Below are 14,614 nucleotides of genomic sequence, written 5' to 3'. Positions count from 1 at the left end.
CAGCTTACATACCAGGAGCTAGAGCGAACTGGCTTTTAAGGTCTCAGTACTGACAGAATAGTTTCTTACTCATCAGTAAATTACTGGATGGTTGGCAACGCTAGGAACAATTATATAGGTCATTATGAAGGGGCACGAAGTTAAGCAGACCGGATGACACTACAGTAGGTAGGCCACAGCTTCTCTCTCTCAGAGCACAACAATGTTATGTGAGTTAGCAGAGGGATTTCCTGTGGACGAAAAGCAAATAGTCATCTTCCTGCAGCAGTCCTGCCTGCATGTTAGTTGCACAGCAATCATATTGAGCAGTCACATAGGAAAGACACAACTGTGATTATCATTGCTCGGGGGTGGTGGTGGTGATGCTTGTTGTTCTTTGGTTGATTGGGGTTTTTTTTTGCTGGGTAGAGGCAGTTTTGGCTTTGAAGGCAGCAGTACTTACTCCTGAGTATGCTGAAAAGCAGAGGGTATCAGCATACCCATGCTTGCTCAAGAGAATGTTTGTGAGAACTGCAAAATCTGTAACACTGCCGAACACATGATGTAGACATTGTAGTTTGCATTACAGTTTTGTCAGATGAAATAACCTCTGTTGCTTCTAAATGTGTTTTTAGTATTGATTCTATTTACTGTTTCAATATAATATTTATTTCATTCTTTTTTAAAATATGTGTACACTTACTGTTTTTAGCTTTTAAATATTGTCTTTTTAATTATGTAAGCCACTTGGGTTCTTTTATGGAGAAAGGCGGAGTAAAAATATTTTAAATAAATAGTCTAGGGATCTGAGAAACACTATGAATCATCTTAGACAAGAAACCAAACTGTTTTTCTAAAGCAGACATTTCATGCAAATATCTCAACCCAAAAGTCAATTGTTACTTAGGAATGAGTGATGCTATCAGTATGTTTTCTAGATGTCTGTGATCAAACTTTCTGCTCAAACTGGCTGTCATTTTACTCAAACAGTGCATCCCAATGTGTCTAAAGGAAAAGATTCTTTTTGCACCCTGGATGTTAAAAAAAATGTCCTGCCGCTGTCTTATAACAAAATCTCTTAATACCCCTAGTCTTCAAGGTGATGTGGAATGTCCAATATTTGCTTGTTGACTTAATTATGAGAAATCTGACAACTCCAGTAGAACAGTGAATGTGGACTGTCTCCTAAATACATTTGGTGAAGAGCATATGGGAATGGCTTGGGGGGGGGTCACAAAATTTATGGTTGTCACTTTTCACATGCAAATGTTGGCATAAATGTGTGTGTGTGTGTGTCCTACAGGATTTGTGTTCATCACACAGGAAATGGGATCTCAAATCTCCACTATACTGCTATCCTTTAATCCAGGTTCTTTGCCAAATGCCTTTTGAAAAACATACATCAGGGAAATTGCTTTCTTTAAATGCAGATTTTAAAATCTATCACCTTATTTACATTTATATTGTCCTGTGTGTGCACTCCCTCATACTCAATGCTCTTTCTATTTACCAGGATATAAGAAGTTTTCTAAACCACTGTGATTTTCTAAGCAGTTCATAGGTGTCTATCTTCGGCTATGCTTGTAATATGCACTGCATATGTTCTTTACCATATAAGGATTTCTATAGACAGCAACCAGGCTACAACGTTTCTTACATTTCGTAACATGCTTAGTAATCCTTTGTATAAACACATGACTCTGAGCCATAACAGTCATGCACATATGCTGATCATTTCCACTTTACTTCAGAGGCTGCAAATCTAAATACAGTTGTGTTCAAATAAATTTGATCTAAATCAACATCACTTATGATTCAATCTGCATTTGCTTGTCAGATGAGGAAACACAAATTAAATGTGTAATTTGCTCACCTGGGAAACCACCTCAGGACAGTTTGTAAGGATTTGTGTCAAAGTTACGGGTGACCTTGGCAGGTGTGTTAAGGACAGGGCTAGAGCATACATATGATCTCCCATACAGTGGTGCCTCGCTTAACGGGCACTCCGTTTAGCGATGAAATCGCTTAGTGATGACTTTTCAGAGTGTTTTTGCGCTTCATTTAGCGATGGTCCTTATGGGCGATTTTCGCTTAGCGATGGTTGGGACCATGCTTCGCATAGCGATTAAATTTTGGGTCCCCTGTTTCACTTAACGATGGTTTAAACAGCCTCATGTTTGCTGTTTTTTAAATGTTTTTCTGTTATTTATAAAAAAGTTTACTGTTTAAAATGTTTGAAATCATAAAGTGCACTTAATAAACCCTTTGTTAACCAAATTTGACTTTGTTCTGACTCTTTTTTAATTTGTTGTTGTATTTTTCCCCCATTGAGATGCATTGAATAGGTTTTAATGCATTTCAATTGGGGAACTGCATTTCGCTTAGCGATGTTTCCTATAGCAATTTTCGCTTAAGGACGGCAATTCGTTCCTATTGGAACGGATTATCCGGTTTTCAGTGCATTTCAATGGGAAACCGCGTTTCGCTTAGTGATGAAATTGCTTAGCAGCGATTTTTTTGGAATGAATTAACATTGCTAAGCGAGGCACCACTGTACATACTTTGTGTCCATGCATTTTCTTTGATCTCAAGAAGAGCCCTGCTCCAGGATTTTAACCTCTGTCTCATACGAAGCATAGACTTGACCGCTAAGCTTTTCTAACGTTCATCTTAATTTCTGCAAGGTGCATACTAATCATGATATTCACTACACAGTTTTAGTCTGATGATACCAAATGTTGTATCTACTATTTTTACTGTTTTTACTATTAATATTATCCAAATGCTTTGGATTATCTTGAAGGTGGGAACACTGTACAGGGTGGGCAGGAAAGAGCCATGCACAATTTTCTTCCATGTACTGGGCTTTGAAGAGTATTGTTTGAATCACTCTAAATCTTGGGCCTGTGAGATGAGGCAAAGTAATTGTATGAATATCTAGCAATGCGTTGCTAGTGCTGTGGCACTGTCTCTGACTGAAGGGATCCTCCAGCTGATTCCATATTAAGGACAGAGGAGCCTGTTAAAGATGAGCTGCTGCTCATTTTAAATGTTTCACTTTTCAGGTTAAATTGGTTGCTGTTTTCATTGGAGTGGTGGTGATGGTATAATGTTTCACTGGATTGATGAAATCACCATCATCTAAGAACTGCAGAGCCTGAAGGGTTGTTGAGTCCGTCCCCTGTCAAGGAAGTACAGTGGGGAATTGAACTCTCCCAACTTCTGGCTCTGCTGCCAAGTAACTAAGCTACTGGGCTATCCAGCAATTCATATCATAAACAGGCAAGCTTTTGAGCCTTGCAGACTGTTTATCAAGCTGGGCATTGTAAAGCTTAAAAGGAATTAGAACTGTACAGTGCTCAGTTACGAAGAATCCTGCATGACTCAAAAGCTTCCCTTTTAATGATGTATTGGTGGTCCAACAACAATAACACCCACTAACTGATTTTAAATTTAGCCCATGACCACATAATAGTGTTTCTTTTTTAATTCCTTAAAGGAGTTTTAGTCTTGTACCAGATTCCTTTCTCATGTGTTACCTATCTGTAGGGCACCAAACACAGACCAAAACAAAGGACAGGACACATCTCTTCCAGGGAAAGTAAACTAAAAATAAAAACTGTCTCAGCAGAACCCTGGAGCTGCATACTTCTATGCTGAGAAGCCTAATCAGTGTCTGTTGGAGATGGTAACAAAAGCTGGAAGGTATACTCGAAGAGTGAAACCAAAAATTCAGTGTGGGAATTTACATGGGACTATTAATGGTATTTGAGAGGAAGCTAAATAAACTCTTATCATGTATCACTAATTTATACCAGGCAGGTAACGTGAAGAACCAGTTGTTTGAAATCAATAGAGATTTAACGACTTGCAGAGGGGAAAATAAAACATTATGCCAGACTGTAGAAGGTACTAATGATGTGTATTAGGGCATCAGACAAGAAAAAAGGGAATTAGAGGAGAATCTGTAAGCATTTTTTATGATAAAAAGTAATGATCCATTCAAGGATGAGAGTATTTTAGTGAAAAAGCCCCAAACACATAACAATATAATTAAAGTCTTCTGCTTCAGCTAATATTGGGGTGAGGGAAAACACAGCTTCTTTTAAACCATATTGATTTTACAGGCACTAGAACTCTATCCACCTTTATATATTTCTGTTTATTCTTTTCTGTCTCCTGTGGATTAGTATATTTTATATATACAATAACATTAGAATAAACAGAATAATGGAATAAATTCCACCCACTCCATTAATCCCTAAAGCCTAATCTCCATGAGGGAGGAAGCAGTTTAGGGAGCTGATTTAAAGTAGAGAAGTGGCAGGCAGTGTGAAAGGGTTATTACTCTTCCTTGATCCACCACTTCTCTGAATGCCTCTAAGATGGTAGCTCTTAGTTCTCCCAAAGAAAAGGTATTGTGAAGGTATTCTAGCCTTTTCCTCCTAAGCAGAATTTCTGTGCTAAGAAAAAAGGCTGAAATAAATTGTTGGAATATAAAGGAGAATTATTAATGGAACACGATGACACTTCTACTCCATAAAAGTCCATGAACGAGGCAGGGAGGTTGCAGAATCCTACTTGTAAAATTCTGTAGAAGGGGAAGGATACTTACACAATAAAAAGCGCTATCTGGAAGGACCCTTTTTTCCCCCAAATTTGCTGACTCTCAAGGCTGCCATTACTATGGAGAACCACAGAATGATGAGGAAAATCTGATCTGCTTTTGTTCTGCAATTGCCTTGCCTCATTCATTAAATTTAAGGTTTTACAATAAAGTGAGTGGAAAATAAACTACACATATTTTGGGGAGGCATATTTCACACAAAGCATAGATGCAGATTTACCATCTAATATGAGGTTGGTCCACTGGCTATGATTGTTGGGGGATAGAGATAGTTGTTGTCTGAAAATATAACTTCAAAGCTAGACACTATCTTGTGTTTTCAATTCATATGATGAACTAACCACTTTTAAGGTAGGAATGATTAATGCAGCCCAAATAGAAAAGGAATATATGTTATTGGCTTCTTTATCACACTGCTGCAGTCCAGGGCTTTCAGAAATCTCCATTGTGTTTCTGGGTGATGGTTGGCCCAGGGCATGTCACAGCTTCAGGCTGAAGAGCAAATACCCTCCCTACTTCGCAACCCCAAGCTGTATAGTACCCAAGGACAGTCAAGTTATTTTGACACCTAAGGTAACAAAATCCAGTTAGCACCTCTCTCTCTCCATGGCAGTACAAATAAAAGAAGAAATAAAATAATTAACAATTTGTTGTCCTTTCAAGACAACTGACAATTGCTGCCTGAGGCAGCCACCTCCATCTCCCTAATGATTGGGCCGGCCCAGCTTCAGGGCTGCAGAGACAGAGTACCAGAGTTTGGAGGTTTCTGTGGTTTTGCTCCTTTTTCAAGATCAGTGGACCTGCTTGTTCCGAGGAAACACATTTTAAGTCTATATTATCTGTTTTCAAACTGAAATAGAACTAGAAATCCTGCATATAATGAGAGAGACTGTTGGGAAAAATAATTTCTTGACCTGTCCTCCAAAACTGTATTATCTGGCTTAATTAGCTCATTCAGTATGAGGTATGTCTAACACAATCTGCAATAGGGATCTTGATAATAATAAAGGTTAACGATTCGATGCAAACCTTTAAACTAACACAGTTAATGCCAAGTGCTGTAGCTAATTCATGGAGATGGTATGTCTTGTTTTCTGTAAAGCATTTAGTGCTGAGAAATGCCATAAACTGCCACTTTATTGGCCTGTTTGCAGCTGGCTTAGTTTTTAATTTTTGATTGGTCCGTATAACTTTCCTAACATCTACAGTGGTGTGTGACCTATAAAAATGTGTGCATGCATGAATGCGGGTGTAGATGCAGATGTAAAATTTATTTGCTTCCTATGGAGGTTGACATTCACATCCCATTGTGCTTAGGGTTGCAAACAGCGAAAATAAAATACAAATTGTGTGTATCTGAGCAGTACCTGTAAGGGTACTTTGGTAGGTCAAAGTTTGGAGCCCACAAAGGAGGTTTGTTTCAACGAATCATTGGCCATAAGGCTGGAAATGGTGAGAGCAGCAATCTAATACAACTGGAGGTTATGTTGTTGCTAGAGCACTTTCTGGGTGGTTTACAATGGTATTGTGTAAGGAACACTTTGCACCCCTCCAGCAAAGCTGAATTCCCATTTTACTAACCTTGGAAGGCTGAGTCAACCTTGAGCCGGCTACCTGAATCCATTGGGATCAAACTCGGGTCGTGAGCAAAGTCTTGACAGCACTACTGTAGTTTTAACCACTGCACCACAGGGTATGAGGATGATTTAGGGATGGAGAGGACTAGAGTAGGAACCAAAACCTGTGCTTATTTCTCAGTGGCCAGTCATGATAAAAGGAAGCTAACCTGTTGAACGGAGAAACCTCTTGCTAGGATAAACAAATTATCCTTTTATGGAAGCTTTGCTTTTGATTGCCTTCTCAATGTATCCTCTGTTTTGATCCTAAGCGTGCAACTATTGCAGAACCTTGCCTATTTCGTGCATGAGATACCAGATAGCGGTCACCTATCAGCAAGAAGATATGATCTGAAGCAATATGCTCAAGTACATGAATCCAGCTGCAGATTATTGTCAAAACCAGAAATTCGAAGATGTGAGGTTTTTTTTTATTTTTTACTTATTTATTTTTTGTTACTTGGATTATTCTGGGAAATATAAAAGCAAAGTGTGCTGCTTATATATCACTCCATATAACTAAAATCACTCTCTGGGCAGTTTACACTTTAATTATGCAGGCAATTTACTGAACTCAGAAGGACTGAAGGCTCAGTCAACCTGAGCCAGCTACTCAAACCTGTCCGGATCAAACTCAGGTTGCGAGCAGAATCTTGGTTGCAGTACTGCAGTTTAACTACTGTGCTACAAAGGCTCCACATATAGTAAAAACAAGAGTAACCTTTTCCATCTGTGATAATTATATCAATGTAATCAATATAACTATGTTCCATCAGTTGTTTCTGATTTATGGCAATCCTTTTGGGATTTTCTAGCTGGTTTGCCGTTCCCTTCCCTTCTTCTAGGGGTGCTCTTGGGACTGTGCAGCTCGCCCAAGGCCACACAGGTTGGCTTTTCCCTAGGAGACACAGTGGGGAATCAGTCTCCCATCCTCTCAGTCTGCAGCCAGATGCCTAAACTACTAAGCAATCCAGCCAGCTAGCTTTATGTGTAACTGACATAAAGTGGTGCCTTGACTTAATCCGTATTGGAACGGTGGCTGTAAATCAAAATGTTCGTTAAGTCAAAGCACCATTTCCCATACGAATGCATTGTGAACCAATTAATCCATTCCGGCTGAAGAAAATACTGTAATACCCCCAAAAATAAAAATAAAAAGCACTGCAAGCCCCTGGCGCTACCAAAAAAAACCCCAAAATAAACAGAAACATAACCCCCCCAGCTCAATCCCACCCTGAAAAAGATTTTTTAAAATAGTTTTTTAAAAGCAAAAAGCAGCACCATACTTCCACCGCCGCTGCCAGGAAGCCTCTCGGACTCTAGCCGCCGCTGCTGGGCCAGGGCTTCCCCGCCGTCATGAGAGACCTCCCAAGGGTCCCCCACCACCGTGATCGCCACCTTCGGAGGTCTCCCAGGGCTTCCCCACCATCATGGGAGACCTCCCAGGGGTCCCCCGCCGCCGATCACCACCTTCAGGCTTTCCCGGTGGTAGACCAGTGGTAGGCAGTGGTGGGGGGACCCCCGGGAGGTCTCCCATGGCGGCGGGGAAGCCTTGGGAGGCCTCTGAAGGTGGCGATGGCGGCGGCACCAGAAGCCTGGGAGGCTGAGCCTCCCTTTCCCTAACCGTTAGGACGAAAGAGCTACAAAGAAGCAGCCTCTTCACCACCAACGGTTAGGTTTTTTGAATTTCCCGCCCCTTTTCCCTGCCTGTTTCTGTTCGATTGTCAAAGCTCCAGCCACAAGTCAAAGCAAAATTTTGCGGCCATACCTGTTCATAAGTCAAATTGTTTATAGGTCAGGGCATTCGTAAGTCAAGGCACCACTGTGTATACAACAATATGTTGCATTGTTAAGGAACTGAGCTTTTATAAGATATTCTAGAAGCATTTACTAATTGTACAAATGGTGAATAGTACGCACGCGCGCACACACACAGAGTGAAGCCACAGGAGACCATTCAAAGCACAAGCACAGTGGACAGCTCAAGACAGTGAGCCAGGTCTTCTGCTACAGAAAGTGTTTGATCACGCAGTTAAGCGTATGTGTAGAACCTTCCAGAAAACATTCACTGTAAAGCACATGAACACTTACTTGCCTGACACACATTCTCTCAAACACTCCTGTACCCATTACATATAGATGTGAGAGCAGAGACATACGAACATCTCTATATTTCACACACACATCCTTAAAGATCAGTAATGCTGGCTTATCTAATTCTATCTGCTGCCTCTTCTCTCATAGATGCTTGTTCACATAGTCCTCCTGCCTTTTCAGCCTCTGCTGTTTCTCCACTTCCATTGAGCCAGACAAAAGGACTACAAAGGGCATAGGCATTAGAGGCAGGCAATGAGCCTATTGGTGGGCATAGGCAGGTTCACTCATATCACAGCATTGTCAAGTCTCAGGGTACCAGCTGGAGCCTCAAGGAATTGCTGTGCTTCCTCCAGGCAAGAGAGGAAAATTGCAAGTAAGTGATGCTGGAGGAGGAGCAAGTTTGATTTCCTTGGGTCTGATGGCTTTAATGCTTGGGCATCCATGTCCTCCATGTTCACAGCTGTCTACTGGGCTTTCTGGCTCATCATGAAAATGTTGGCATATATGGTACACACATAATATTCGTTTGGGAGATAGTGTAGAAAATCCACATAGCCTGTCTGACTCCCTTCTTGGTGTGCTCTCTCTCTCTCTCTCTCTCTCTCAATCTCTCTCTCATTATTTTGTAATTGTTGTACAAGAGCCATCCCCATGACATCAAAGGGGCTGTCCCCTTGTCTCGGGCTTTGGGTCTGAAACCTTGAGGAATGAGTAGCTGCTCAACTGCATCCCTCTGGATGAGCTTGTGCATGCCCTGGGCTGGCAGCAGGTCTGTTCATTACATAAATGGGTTTGATCAAGAGCTTTAACAGAAGCCAGGACCTCCATGATGGCCACCAGAACAGGTTACATTTCAGGCATCTCCTGATCCTCCGAGCTTGAATTTTCATTGGTCTCCCATTGATTAGAGTAAATAAGGTGCTAGTTGTGTTGGTGTGTGAGTGCCTAATCACTTAATTGGCTATGTGCCCAGGAATGCAACCAACACCTCACTAATGAGTGGCAATTTACCACCAAGACATTTGCAATTTCCCTTATGCAATTGTAAATTGGCAATAGAATTCTGACTTTATTTTTTATATATAGAGAAAATAGAAATGGGATTTAATTGGCTTTCATTGTTGCTTATGTGAACAACTGATCAGAAAGCAAGAAAATCTGGTGGATTACTCCCCAAGACCTATAGACTGTTGACCCATGCCATGCTATCTTAATATTCAAAATTCACCCATGTACATTCAGGAACTTTAACAGGTTACAGTTTTCTTCAATTGCTTTTCCTTTTCCTATTGGGCATGTTCAAAGACAGGTGGGAGTGAGTCATGTGGATATACTAGAAAATTTGATTATAATGGCCAGAGTAAATATAATTAACAACAGAAATTGTAGCTGCCCCAATTCTGCCCCCTCTGGTTTTAAAATGTCTCTTGATGAAAGGAAAATGCCATCCTTTCGTTGATTTTTCATACTTTCTGAGTCTTTTTGGTTGTCTATACAGGCATCGCGTTTGTATGGAGTTTGCACAATTACTGTTGTTTGTTTTTGTTTGTAATTTCTTGAGTACCTAATTTAGCCATTAGTGTCAGGATGAATCACTGGAGACCAAGACCAAGATCATCCACACTCTTGTATTCCAGAACACTACATGGGTGTGAACGCTGGGCAGTAAAGAAAGCTGACAGGAAAAAAAAAGATTAATTTGAAATACGGCGCTGGAGGAAAGCTTTCCATATATCCTGGACTGCCAGAAAGATGAAGAAGTGGGTCCTGAATTGTCTCTGGAGGCAAAAATGTTGAAACAGAGGCTGTTGTACATTAAGCACATCATGAGAAGGCAAGATTCTCTGGAAAAGACAATGATGCTGGGAAATGTAGAACACAGCAGGAAAAGAGGAAGTCCAAATATGAGATGGATTGACTCCCTAAAGGAACCACAGGCTTTTCAAGAGCTGAGCAGGACTGTTGATCACGGGACATTTTGGAGACCTCTAATCCATAGGGTCACCATAAGTTGAAGGTGACTTGATAGCCCTTAACAACATGAGTGTGGGAATAACTCTTTGTTTTGCTTAAAAAGCATTGTTTATGATGGAGAATCAAACAGTCTGTAACTCTGTAATTCTCAGTGAGTCCATGAGATAACCTGGGTGAGATTTAACATCCCTGTATCACCTCATAAAGCCTCTCCATTGCTTCTTCTCCATCACCTCTCCATTGCTTCTGCTGCTTTTAGATGAGACATTGAAACCATGCAAAAGTTCAGGGTACATATTGTAGTTGAAACTTACAGTGCAGTTTTGTGTGTGTCTGTTCATAATTAAGTCCCACCAAATCAATGCAACTTACTCTTATGCAGCCTTAGTATAGTCTACATTTGAAAAAGAGCACCTGCTTTAGTAGTTTGATACCTCACTTTCCTCCCCGAAAATGAGACTCAAAGCCACTATATTTTTTTAAAAAATGTAATCATAGAAATATTGTAAATGTTGTTGTATGATTATAAAAACAGATGTCGCTTAAAATATTTTCAGATGTGTTCTAACTGCCAGTATATTTCATTATTAGTTTGATGGGCAATTAACTGGGATCCTACGCCTGTCTGAGGCATAATGGGTCCAGTGGGACTTACAAAGCTCACAATAAAATTGTTACTCTTTAAAGTGGTACAATATTTTTCCCCCCACCCCTTTTTTTCTTTTTCTTTTGCCGACATGCTGAAACAGACTAACATGCCTATTTCTTTGGAAGTTGCTTCTAACTAGAGATACGCACATTGTATGGAGTAAAACTAATTGAAATTAATGATCAGCGTACTGCTATTCACTTTGGTAAAGTGGCATAAATTTCAGCAGCAACTAATTGCCACTAGTTAAGAAATCTGCACTTTTATTCCTCACTGTGTACCATGTCGCACAACTGTGCATGATGAGGAATACAAATATCAACTCCTTAACTAGCAGCAACCCTCCATTAAGATTTATGCTGTTTGACTTATGTCAGCATACATAAGGATTTTGCCCCTGGGACTTACTTTCAAGCAGGCAGGTAAGAGATTGCATTATAAATTAAATAGTTAAAAATAACAAAGAATTAACTTTGACACCTTAGTGACAATTTTTAATGTGTGGGAGTCACTTAATACCTTGCATCACTTCATGACTAATTCTAATCAGCCAGGTGTTAATTGGTGCCTCATAGCAATTTAAGTGATAATGATACTAGCTCTGATGTGCTAAAGCCAACTCAAAACAGTATTAACTTTTATTCACTGGTGAGTTCAGATAAATATTTTTTTAAAAAAATCATTGTCTGGATAGATATTGTCTGAGGTTGTAAAACATACATTAAAGTCTGATGCAGGAGATCAGACATTCAGAGAGGATTCTCAACTAGGACACTGTGTTGCAGTTACGTGTCTGGTTCTTGATATTCATAGTAATAGAATCTGAATGTGAATTGAGAATTTTCACCAATTATTTTTCCTTTGGTATCTCACATAGGATGAAATAACAAGAAGCTGAGGCAGACAAGATAACAGTTGAGAAAATGGTTACATCTCATAGTTGTATGTGATGAATGTAAAGCATCCAGAAGATATTTTAATAAACTTAAGGCCATTAAGCCATGGCCTTATTTGTCCCAGTCAAAAACACTTTCTACATCCAAATGATGGCCAAATGGAACCGATACCCCATTTTAGATCTATGGTTGAAAGCATCTGTTGGGATGTTGACTCCTTTGATACTAGTAGATCTGAGGGAGATATCCAATTCACCGTCTAGTGAGTTAAATTCTAACACAGCCTGAGGATTTGGACAAGACACTTGCAGGCTACGAAGCCGCCACCTCCTCTGTAGATCCTTGCTCATCCTGGCTTTTAAAACCGCCAAAGAAAATGACCCACAGGGGCAAGGGGCCTAGATAAATAATTAATAGGTCTCTATGGGAAGGTCATTCACCCCCACTCAATTTAAAAGAAATTACTGTGAGGCCCATTCCAAAGACACCAAATTTAGCAATGGATGATTTTGGTTTCCTCAGGGATTGTCCTTTTCCCCACTGCTTTTTAATATCTATATGAAGCCACTGGGAGAAGTCGTATGGAGATATGGAGTATGTTGTCATCAATACGCAGATGACACACAACACTGTCTGTTCTTTTCTTCATCTACAGGTAATGCTGTACAGATCCTGGAGTGCTTTCTAGCATTGATAACGAACTGGACATGGATCAATAAGCTGAAACTGAATCCAGAAAATATGGAGATCCTATTATTGGGAGGATTATCAGACCAATGACCCCAGTGGAGCTGTGGGGTACTCTTGGACCCAACTCTCTATGGGAGCACAAACACCTGTTGTGGCCAAGAGTTCCTTTCATCAACTTTGTTTGATTGCCTAGCTGAGCTCCTACCTGGATAATAAATGCTTAACAACAGTGCTTCATACATTCAGAATCTCTAAAACAGACTACTGCAATGCTTTCTATGTATGGTTGCCCTTGAAGTTAGTACAGAAACTTCAGTACAGTGGAACCTCAGTTTATGAATGCCTCGGCTGACATAATTTTTGGTTTATGAACAAAAATCCATTGAAAATAATGCCTTGGTTTACAATTGTTTTCTACAATATGAAACAAGTTTGCATTGTGCCTGGGAGGTTTATAGTGCCGCCCCCATGCATGCATTCCTATGGAAATCACATTTCAGTTTGTGAATTTTTTGCATTATGAAACTTCCCCGAGAATGCATTAAATTCATAAACCGAGGCATACCTGTAGGTCCAAAATAGTTACAAGTAACAGAAGGTACTAACACATACCCCCAGCATCTGCTTGTCTTTAAATTGTCATAATGAAAATGAAGATGAGAGTTTTCTCTGAGGCAGGATTCTAAAGTTGCTGCCAAGGGTGGCACCTTTTGTGCCCCCTGAGTCTCCTGCTTTTCCAGGCGTGGTGATGACAGTGCAATGAAGAGAGAGGGGACCTGTGTGGGCAGATGCCTCTTGCCCACCTGAGCCATGGAGGAGGAAGACAGGAGGGGCAAAATATAAGGAAAGAGAACCAGGGAGGGGCACGCAGGGATGTTGCTTATTTGAGCTTAAGGGGGAGTCGATTTTCATTGAGGGGGGTTTGGGAAGAGGGTCATTTCCACACCCAAAAAAGTAAATTAAACTCAAAGTGTATTGATATTTTTTATTTCTCCAGTTTTATCTGGTAGAGGCAGATTTGCACCTTCTTATTATGTATTATTAATTAATATTAATTTATTAGGTTAGAATTATATTCTGAAATAATCTGTTTTTAATGTGTTTTCTTCATGCTATTATAAATACCTTTTTATGCAAATATGACAGTGGGGGTCACAAGTTACTTCTAAAAGGGTGCCTCCACTCAAAAAAGGTTGGGAAATGCTATACTAGACTCAACATCAAGAGGAGCCACACAGAACACCAGAGGCTTGCTTGGAGCTATCAGGTGAACTTGGAGCATGGCCTTCACAAGCCTCCCTGCAGCCATAGCCTTGCCAGAACTCCAAAGTTTGCCTTTGCTCCTAACTTGTTAGTAGTCCAGTAAAGGTATCACCTAACCAAGACCTTTTTTTTCACACTTGGGTCATGTGGCTACTTTGATTTTTTTGGATTTTGCTCATATAAATGGCATGATTAGCTGTGAGGAGCACAGATGTTTTGCATGAGACTGCAGTTTGGTGAGAACTCCGTCTCGTGCATGCAGTCACTTGGTATGACTATGAGTTTGGCTTTTCATTGACTTTTTAACCAGTAGGACAATAAATTCAACTTCTTCTTGGTTAGCATACAGCCTCCTATGTTGCCTTCCTTTTTTCACTACACTAGGCCAAAAAGAAGGTGCCTGAATGCCAATCCAATACCAGGTCACCAAATAAATCTGAATTTGCATGCATTTTTAACTGAAATCGGAAGTTTCACACTACATCTCTTTGTTTAGCTTCCTTTTGAATTCCCTGCATCTCTGCTTTATATCATAAAGCTTTGCTCCTCACATGACAGCCTCTTGACTCTCAACAGAGAACCTTTTGTTGCGTTAGCTAATAAGAAGGGTAATTCTTCCCTCACTATATATGAAACTTAATAATAATAATAATAATAATAATAATAATAATAATAATAATAATAATAATAATAATAATAATAATAATTTATTGTCATTGTAAGTATATACACAGTATACCCATACAACGAAATTCACAGACACCCAGAGACCAGACACATGCACACACATAAAATTTCCCAAACACTTCCCACCCACTAAAAG

General features: G+C 40.0%; 1 long non-coding RNA gene across 1 annotated transcript in view; it reads left to right on the top strand.

Moving 5' to 3' along the window:
- The window catches only part of LOC140708199 (uncharacterized), a 33,752-nt gene extending 20,679 nt beyond the window's left edge, over positions 1-13,073 (top strand). Inside the window, exon 3 of the long non-coding RNA XR_013537318.1 lies at positions 12,494-13,073. This is a non-coding gene — a long non-coding RNA (uncharacterized LOC140708199). The remainder of the gene's footprint in view (positions 1-12,493) is intronic.
- Positions 13,074-14,614: the final 1,541 nt, after the last annotated feature.

The sequence above is a fragment of the Pogona vitticeps genome, chromosome 6 (assembly GCF_051106095.1).
Source record: "Pogona vitticeps strain Pit_001003342236 chromosome 6, PviZW2.1, whole genome shotgun sequence".
NCBI classification, from domain to species: domain Eukaryota; kingdom Metazoa; phylum Chordata; class Lepidosauria; order Squamata; family Agamidae; genus Pogona; species Pogona vitticeps.
The sequence above is the reverse complement of the archived record's forward strand: the minus strand, read 5'-3'. Positions and strand labels throughout refer to the sequence as shown.